At 41.9% G+C, this 9,582-nt stretch overlaps 1 protein-coding gene across 1 annotated transcript in view; it reads right to left on the reverse strand.

Annotated features, from left to right (window-relative positions):
* The window catches only part of LOC143375739 (octopamine receptor beta-1R), a 100,122-nt gene extending 95,721 nt beyond the window's left edge, over positions 1–4,401 (reverse strand). The window contains exon 1 of the mRNA XM_076825146.1: positions 3,975–4,401. The gene's annotated coding sequence lies outside the window, so the exon portion shown is untranslated. The remainder of the gene's footprint in view (positions 1–3,974) is intronic.
* Positions 4,402–9,582: the final 5,181 nt, after the last annotated feature.

Here is a 9,582-nt window from a genome sequence, read left to right on the forward strand (position 1 = left end):
AACACTGTTTCGAGAAAAACGCGTTTAAAGTTTAACGTGAGTGCCAAGTGACCCATGCATTTGCCGCTACTCAAATGCCTATAACTTCGGGAATTTTACGAATTTAAAAAAAAATCCTTTTAAACACATATTCCTAAAAGGTTGAACATTCGAAAAATGAAATAAAAAAAATCGACTTGTTAGACCAGAATGTCCCCTTAACAACCCTTAATTCTACAATCAGTAATTCCCAACTAACCCTTCTATCTCCTAAAAATCAACTCCACTAAACCCTGAACATCATCCAGAAAGTGTATGAAACCCTGAAAAGCAACCCCCCTATTCCAACCCTCGAAACCATTCCAAGCAAGAAATTCAAGGGACAAACGTGACACGTTTGCCAAGAACCGTGGAGGACAATCAAGGAACGTCGACGATAATTCGATAACAGAGGTTCGTGCCTTAATTAGCACGGATCGGTTCGCGAGAAGCTGAAGGACCTTCTGGGGAAGGAGGGAGCCCAAGGACCCTGTACCTGGACTCAATCACTCGTCAACGAGATAGAATTTAGATTTTTTTTCCAGCGAATTAACGTCGACGGGGATGAATTCAGGTTCGTTGAAAAAAAGTATTATCTCAGAAGGGGGCACGGGGGTCCACGGACAATTAAACCATTGCATGCCGTTGGGTATACCCGCGAGCTTGTGAAAGGGAAGAATGTTGCGCGCAAGCTCTGCGACAAAGTAAATTTTCACTAAGAACCTCCCCCTCCCCCATTCATTTTCCACGGGGGTGCGTTGGAAGGGGCGCAGATGCAGCCGCACCTGGTGCAGTAATTAGAGAATTCGCGTAGAGGGACCGGCAGGTTTTCCTGGACCCAGAGTGCATGTTGTTTTATGTAGCGGATTACGAGAGGATACGGGAGGACGATAATGGCCTCGGGGAGCTTTGTGTTACTTAAAATGTATGAAAGAAATTAGCGAAGTGGAGGGGCAGTGACTGAAAATCGCCATTGAGCTCCTGCGCGCCGGGGGAAGTTATTAGCAAAATTGACGATCAACAAGTTGGTGGCTTAGTTAAAAAATAAAGGAGAAATTGAACCGTTTGAAAACACCTGATAGTGAGTCGACAAAAAAACAATTTTAATACAGATTCTTTGGAGGAAATTTTTTAATACTTTTAATAATTTAATAATACTTTAAATTATTATATAAAATTGTGGATTCATAGACACATTTATGTAGGAAAAATAGTGTAGAATCTTTCAAACAATTAGCTAGGTAAATCGAAAGGAAAAGGAGGACGCTATAAACTCCTTAAAATAGATGTGTATGTTCTTTTGGATAAAAACATATTTATCAAGAATTTTGCACAATGTCCCAGGGCAATTTTCTTCCGAAACTTGCGTTCTATAATTTATTCCTATCTACTGAGAATTTGCGCTGCGAGAAATACGCCTGTGTAACATACTTGGAAAATCGCACTGGCTGATATATCGCCGAGCTATACTACTGGCAGAGTTCACTAGGACCTTTCCTCTCGCACCTGCCGTAAATTGAGACTCGCCGACTAAAAATATCGATGCCAGGGCATTCGTCTGCCCCCGTACGTGTTCGCTTCCTCCCGCAATTTGTCAACAACGAATGGCATTCGAGCAAGAACTCATACTATTTCCACGAGATCCGGGCGCAGCTGGGCCTCATACTTCGAGCATATCCTCGATTCTTCTCCTCGGAGCTACAATTCCCCGCCTTTGTTCGGTCCTTGAGACTCTCTTTGCGACGTGGATTTCGTCGTGAAGAAGAATGGGCAGAAATTTCGTGCGGAAACGAGGGGAAATCCCGAAAAACAAATCAGCGTGGCAGCGGTTAAAGTAAAAGTGGTGCGGTATTAAATATAAGCAATAAAAGTACTTGCAACTTGTACCTTCACGAAGTCACTTGCAAATATGGCTCGTGGAAGCGACTGGAACTCGAGGAGCTTGAGGATTTAGGTTTCGTGTTTTTTGTTTCGAGATATTTAGACCGCAGCGTTTGGGCGAATTAATTAATATTTTTCCAAAATGTTTCACAACATATTTTGTCATCTAATGTGAAACTTATATATCATTGTAAAATTTTAGGAGTAACTTCTACCAAAATTTGTTTTTTTAAACCATTAAATGTCTCTGAAATTTCAAAAGATCGGTCTTCACAATTTAATACATAAATCCAAACATTTTTCGAACAGAAGCAATTTTTGTTTACAAATATTTGCCAGTGTTAAGTTTACCATTTTTGATAACGTAAACTTTACCACTACTTCTCCTAATTTTTCTTATATTTTCAGCATAATTAAGTATGTTTCGCGTTTTCTTTCTTTTTTTCTTCGTAATACAAAAATATGTAATTGTTTCTTTTCTCACAAATTACTTATAGAGAACAAATGACTTACACAACTATCGAAATGAACGTGAAACTGTCGCAGCTCATTATGAAAGTGACACTATCATGTCATTGCTTACTTCCCCGCTATTTTGCAACAATTCTTTCATAATATTGAAATATAAATTAACCTATATATATATAAAAGAAGAAGTCCTGACTGACTGACTGACTCATTAACGCCCAGCTCAAACCGTTTAACCTAGGAATGACTTAGGCACTCACTAAGGAACGATTTTTGGAAATTCCATCCCCAAGGGGGGTGAAAAGGAGTGAAATGTATTTCCCCGGACTCCCAAACATCTCTTAGGCCCGATTAGATACCAACTTGTTTCTTAATCACAAATATCACCCAAACAAATGCCTAAAAACCAAATTCAGGATTTTTCCCTAACCAACCCTAAGACAGTGAAAAGGGGTGAAATATATTTTCCCGGACTCCCTAACATCTCTTAGGCCCGATTAGATACCAACTTGTTTCTTACTCACAAAGATTACCCAAACAAATGCTTAAAAACCAAATTCAGGATTTTTCCCTAACCAACCCTAAGACAGTGAAAAGGGGTGAAATGTATTTCCCCGGACTCCCTAACATCTCTTAGGCCCGATTAGATATCAACTTGGTTTTTATCTCGAAAGGTTACCCAAACAAATGCCTAAAAACCAAATTCATGATTTTTCCCTAAACAACCCTAAGACAGTGAAAAGGGGTGAAATGTATTTCTCCGGACTCCCTAACATCTCTTAGGCCCGATTAGATACCAAGTTGGTTCTTACTCACAAAGATTACCCAAACAAATGCCTAAAAACTAAATTCAGGATTTTTCCCTAACCAACCCTACGACAGTGAAAAGGGGTGAAATGTATTTCCCCGGACTCCCTAACATCTCTTAGGCCCGATTAGATACCAACTTGGTTCTTACTCACAAAGATTACCCAAACAAATGCCTACAAACCAAATTCATGATTTTTCCCTAACCAACCCTAAGACAGTGAAAAGGGGTGAAATGTATTTCCACGCATTGCTCAAAACCTCTTAGGCCCGATTAGATATCAACTTGGTTTTTATCTCGAAAGGTTACCCCCATAAATGTCTAAAAACCAATTTCAAGATTTTGCCCTAATCAACCCCTAAGGGGTTGGTGAAAATGAGTGAAACGTGTTTTCACGGAGTCCTTAATACCTCTTAGGCCCGAAGCGAAGCGCGGTGATATTTTACAAGTATACCATAAAAAAAGAGAAATCTCAATTGTTTAAAGTTTTGACTTACACCACTCTAATAATCACCGAAACACATCCTTAACAAGTCACGATCAGAATTTCTCAAGGGCTATAAACGTCCTGCTACAGCACTCGCCGTGTCGCGAACAAGAGAACAGATGGTCTCCACGAGTCGCATGAGGAATGAAGCTTCAGTGACGACAAGGAGACGCTCCCTTCGCGAGCCTCGTGCAAAGTGTCCCATACAAGGAAGTACCGCGTGCGAGTACACCAGTTAACTACGTTTAACGGGGATGCAGTAACCAACGCGAGTGGAGTGACGTTTGAAGCGTACGGGGTTGAAGAATTTACCTCAAGGTTCCACAGGTGCGACGGTTCCCGGCGCGCATTGGTTGCACCGCCGCATTATCGTATACCGCACGAAACTCTCGCGGCCCAGCACTGTTTACAATCGAATTCCCACACCGCGATTCCGTCGATTCGCCTCATTGTCCCAAGATATCGCTTGGCTTGCACTAGCTTCCCCTGAACAAACGGATAACAAATTTCAGACGAACCTCCCCGCGGAAGCGACACTTTGTCCCGGCCCAATCCTCGGCCGCATCGACGACACGACGAAATAATTCATTGCAACTGGCAGCCGGGCCACGTAGCCCTTCGACGACATTTTCCCACGGAGCTGCTTCAAACCGCTCAGCTTTCCTCCTGAGCAATTAATCGTCCCAGCCCCTGGGAGCTGATAAAGCCGGGGCTCGTTAAACTGTACGATCCCGTCTCATTCATCCGCAGTCATTCCTCCGCGCTTTCGTCCTGCTCCCTTGTTCCTTCGTCGCCAAAAAAACATCGAATCTCACTTAGCGCGCTTGTTGAGAATGATGCCAGGAAAAACCCTACGCCTTTAGTTCCGCGAGATTAATTCAGGGAGCTGTCGAGATAGCATTCAGAGCTTCGCCACAGTGCATATCATTTCCCATTCCTTTCGGGACTGGGATTCAAGTCCATCGCTGGTAAGAATGGGTGGCGGAGCACTTAACGTTGCTTGAAGTCTCGCGAAAGTGCACTTGACAGTCGCTGGCAGCAGTGCTGCAATTGACTAAGTGCAAGCAAAGCCATCATCCGACAGAGTCTATGCGGGTGCTAGACACTGAACTCTGTGGGCTATAAAAATTCACCGCCTGATATCCGACACCTGCTAACGTTCATTCAATCTGCTTCCCATCTTCGTTCGACACTGGGGCCGCAGTTAGAGCGTATCACACCGCAGAATACCCGACGACACCCACACTGCCTCCGCCTCCCGGTATCGGGAGGCGTTAGTGTCTCTACCCGGAGACCCTCACATGCACAGCACCAAACGTAGCTCAGGACTCAGCGTGCACCACTACAGCATCCGCAACGTGGCGGCGCAGCGACAGCAATTAAGGTCCATCACGCCGCGGAGTGTCCAACGGTGCTCAAACTCTCTCGCACCCCAACCACCACCCTCGTCAGGGTATCCAGAGCTAACAGACGAAACACTGTCAGGAAACCAAGGCTAGGTCGTCTTTGAACAATCAGAACGGATCTCGGCCCCCCACCCAATCTGTTGAACGAGCCTCTGTCTAGTCGGCGGACCGGCAACCAGTGATTTCACGGTTGCTCATGGGTTGCCTATCACGGGGGCCACGTAACACGTGTCGCCAGCGACTAGGAGTCGTGCGACGTTGCGATCGGTTCGGGGCCTAATTGCTGGAGCGTTAGAAGGGTTGCGCGCTAGAGACGGTTGCGAGGTGGTGTTCGGTGATGGCTTAACGGTTTTCTTGTTTACATCCCGATGGTGGGTCGAGTGGACGCGACGCGACGATCCGCCGTTTTGACGGCTTGCGAGACCGCAGCGAACTGTGGACACTGGCTGCTTTCCCGCTTTCCGCCACCCACCGCCACCCTAACGGCAGCACTTGGGGCGTCTGCACCTTCGCGTCCCCTGCGCGCACGCCGCCCCCGGCCGCCCACCCCCAGAAGACGTTGGTGCTGGGGCTCACGGCCGATTTTGTTCCCACGCGATGCGGCTTCTTCCGCCTGTTTTTCGACCGTTCGACGAGCCTCCTCGGAGATTATGCGATCGATCCTGCCGGTGTCCCGTTTCGAGATGCCTGGGACACTGTTGAGCAGCGGCCTTTTCGACCTGTACGGCGGAAAACAGTTTGAATGGCTAAGTTCTGTGTCTTTTTATGAGGAGTCCGCCCACGTGATCAGATTTTCGGATGATCGAGTTGTTTAAGTAATACAGGATAAAATAATACTTTTCTGTTATTATTGCTATTATTATTATTATTTGTTACGGGGCAAGCCCAATTTATACAATAAAGAGTACAGTAGTGTACGTACAAGAAAAACAAGACATATAACCGTAAAAAAAAGAAATAAAAAAAATTAAACATTAAACAGTGCACCTGTTATTAATTTTTTTGGTAAAATGTTATTCTATTCAATTCGCTTCTCAACTCTGTTAAACGCTGGTTAGATTGAGAGTGGTTCCGTGGTAGGGACTTGGGTCGCAAGAGGTCCTCGGGGAAGCGTGCTAGGATCAAAGGTAGGGGTATAACGAATATTCGAATAATCTAAGTATTCGAATATCAGAAAATTCGAATAATCTAAGTATTCGAATATCAGAAAATTCGAATAATCTAAGTATTCGAATATCAGAAAATTCGAATAATCTAAGTATTCGAATATCAGAAAATTCTAATAATCTAAGTATTCGAATATCAGAAAATTCGAATACTTCTAATTATTCGAATATTCAAATATTCGAATACTCCTAATTATTCGAATATTCAAATATTCGAATACTCCTAATCATTCGAATATTCAAATATTCGAATACCCCTAATCATCCAAATATCCAAATATTCGAATGCTCCTAATTATTCGAATATTCAAATATTCGAATACTCATAATTATTCGAATACTCAAATATTCGAATGCCCCTAATCATCCGAATATCCAAATATTCGAATGCTCCTAATTATTCGAATATCCAAATATTCGAATGCTCCTAATTATTCGAATATTCAAATATTCGAATACTCCTAATTATTCGAATATTCAAATATTCGAATACTCATAATTATTCGAATACTCTTAATTATTCGAATATTCAAATATTCGAATATTTACAGCTCTAATCAACAGCTCGGTGAACATGGTTTTAAATGCGACAGACAGTTAAGATCGTGTTGCTTTAAGAATGGGAGTATTAATTCTAAAGGTATTGGCCACGAAGTAGAGAAGGCTACAGTGTCTTCTGGTAAAAGGACTGCGAGGAATGGCACAACATTAACCTCCAGACACCTCTGAGGAGCAGCTGGGAGTACACTCGATTCCTGTCGGTTAAGTCGTTTGGAAGATCGTGGGTAGAGCTCGATATCGATTTTAGGTAGAAGGGAAAGTCCTTTTCAGGTGACTCTGACATTAGACGCCTATTTGGGGTTGCTACTTGCCACGCTGGATTACTCGTGGACAGCTTTTTATGGACGAGGGTTCGCCCTTGCGATGGATTTTTATTGGTTTCGGCCGTGCGGTGAGTTATTTATGGGAGCTGCTTTGGGAATGTTGGGAACTGTTTGGGGGTATGCTCGAACCACTACTTTCCGGTGTATTTGTACTTATGGTCATCGCTTGTCGGCTCGAAAGGGAAAGTTCTTTATGCACTACGCTATAATCCATTCCTAATGTGAGTAGTTACTGTTTCTCTGCACAACTTTCGGTAATTCTTTCTAGTTTACTCGTGAGTGATGGTGTATATGTATAGAGGCGCAATGTTAAAGGGACTATGGGTAGTAGGAGAGTAAGATAAATGTATATACCAGCGCCCGGCCATGTCCCAGTATCTGAACAGTAGCGTGAATTTTATTTATTTTTAAGCTTAAATTTTAATGTAATTAAAAGCCAAAATTTAGTTAGCAACATTAATGAAAATTATTATTATTATTATATATAGAAAATTGAAAATTGTCAGGTAGAAATAATTATTTTGTAACACACTTCGTATCCATAGCAGATTTCGAGAAATTTCTCAAGTTTCTGTTAACCCTTTCGCTGCGGTGTTCGACTATTTTTATTCATGTAAAATTTACACTTTTCTAGAATCGACCGAAAATTTAAATACTCAGCGAAGGGGTTAAGACATGGTCACACTTTCTTATAATCACAAATTGGCCACATGGGGTTGGGTTCACCCCTCAGCGTCATTTTTGAGTTAACATTTTCGTATTTTTAATCTTTTAACTTTCGTGTGATAATTGCGCATTCGTAATACTGCACAATCATGATCTAATAGTCTTTTTCTAGAAATGTAAATTTTGATATGTTGAAATTTGTGTTGGAAAAAAATATTTATGGATAAAAGCGATTTTTTGTGACAAAAAAATTACAGAAATAAGGGCAAATACATGCCCTGGATTGTGAAGCTGAAGGGATTTTAATTACTCTTTAAAGACCTTTGAAAAATACCTCTAGAGGAAATATTAATTATGAAATAATATTACATTACTGTAGGAATTAGGGTTTCTTAATTCCTACATGTTCAGGAGCCACGGAAAATAAATAATAAATAAATAAATAATAAAGAATAATACAAATACATGCCATGTTTTCCAATCAAACCATAACAGTGAGTACGTACGCGTGTTTCCTTTCTTAACATGATCGGTGAAACAGTGACACAATTTCCAGTGACACTGAATTTCTTTTAAAACACTAGCAGAGTGAATTATTTTTAAAACACAAACGAGCCTAGACTTTGTGAAAATATGAAGTACAATTCTCATTTTATTTACGCTTCAATTTATGTACACAAAATTGCATCCATCCTTCTGGCGTTACTCGAATCTGTATTCTTCAACAAACTGCCCCATTTCGTCTCCACTTGTTTCACATAAATACGAGAAAAGGATTTGCTCCCATTTCGCATATATTCTAAAAATCCTCGTATCGTTCTCAAATCTTCCACTCGTGCTTCTACTTCCACTTTTCCTCTAAAGAGCTTCGACTTACGATGAATTCGGGACGCGTTCCCTTATTACTCGGAGGACGTTCGATTCGCTGGAGAGGCAGAGAAATCACGCGAGACTTTCATCTCCCGAAGGCGAGTATTACGCTGCCTCTGTGTACTCGATTTGCAGCGCGAGGAATAAAGTTTGCCAGGCGACTTTCCATAAATTTCTGGAACACCTCGATACATAAACGGCCCTTATCGAGGCACCGAGAAAAGAGTAACGGCGTTATTTAAACACCGTGATCCTAAAAAGAAAAGATCCATTTACGGACGGGATAAGCGCGGCCTTGCTTGCATATTGTAAAGCTAGACCAGTTACCTTGCCTCTGTTATACGAGCTTCCATAAATTATTGTGCTTGGATTTTGTAATCTCATATCGGCGCAGGTTCTCCAGCTTTACCTACTGACGTAAAAAAAAAGGGCAAAAATACTAAGGACGAATCTCTCGCGTGGTACTTACAAGGGAACTTGGAAGTCCCGAAATTTGTCAAACTTTGCAGGATTGTAGAGGAACTCAATAGAAGTATTGTTATATGGCATAAGGAAAACCGTTTTCCACGTTGTTCTCTAAAGACTGAAGTTTGGTAGCGCTGTGTCGATATATTGCAAAAGTTGCTCTAGCTCGCCACAAATTTAGTATGTTGTAGAGGACAAAAAGGCAAACACTTTCTCTTAATAACATTTTCTCGTGCGACGTCGCGTAAGAAAGTTACAGGCCTTTGAACTTTCAGCGGCGAGCGCCTGTCACAAAATTGCCTACTGCCAGGCGCGAAAATTCAAAGCGCTATAACTTCGTTATACAAGGTCCTATCAGAAAAATTTATTCGAGGAAAAATGTTAGTTTTATTGTCCCCTATCGCGTGCTAAATTTGTTGCATCTTATCACAACTTTTGCACTGCTGTTTTCACCCTGAAGAGC

The sequence above is a fragment of the Andrena cerasifolii genome, chromosome 13, assembly GCF_050908995.1.
Source record: "Andrena cerasifolii isolate SP2316 chromosome 13, iyAndCera1_principal, whole genome shotgun sequence".
NCBI lineage: Eukaryota > Metazoa > Arthropoda > Insecta > Hymenoptera > Andrenidae > Andrena > Andrena cerasifolii.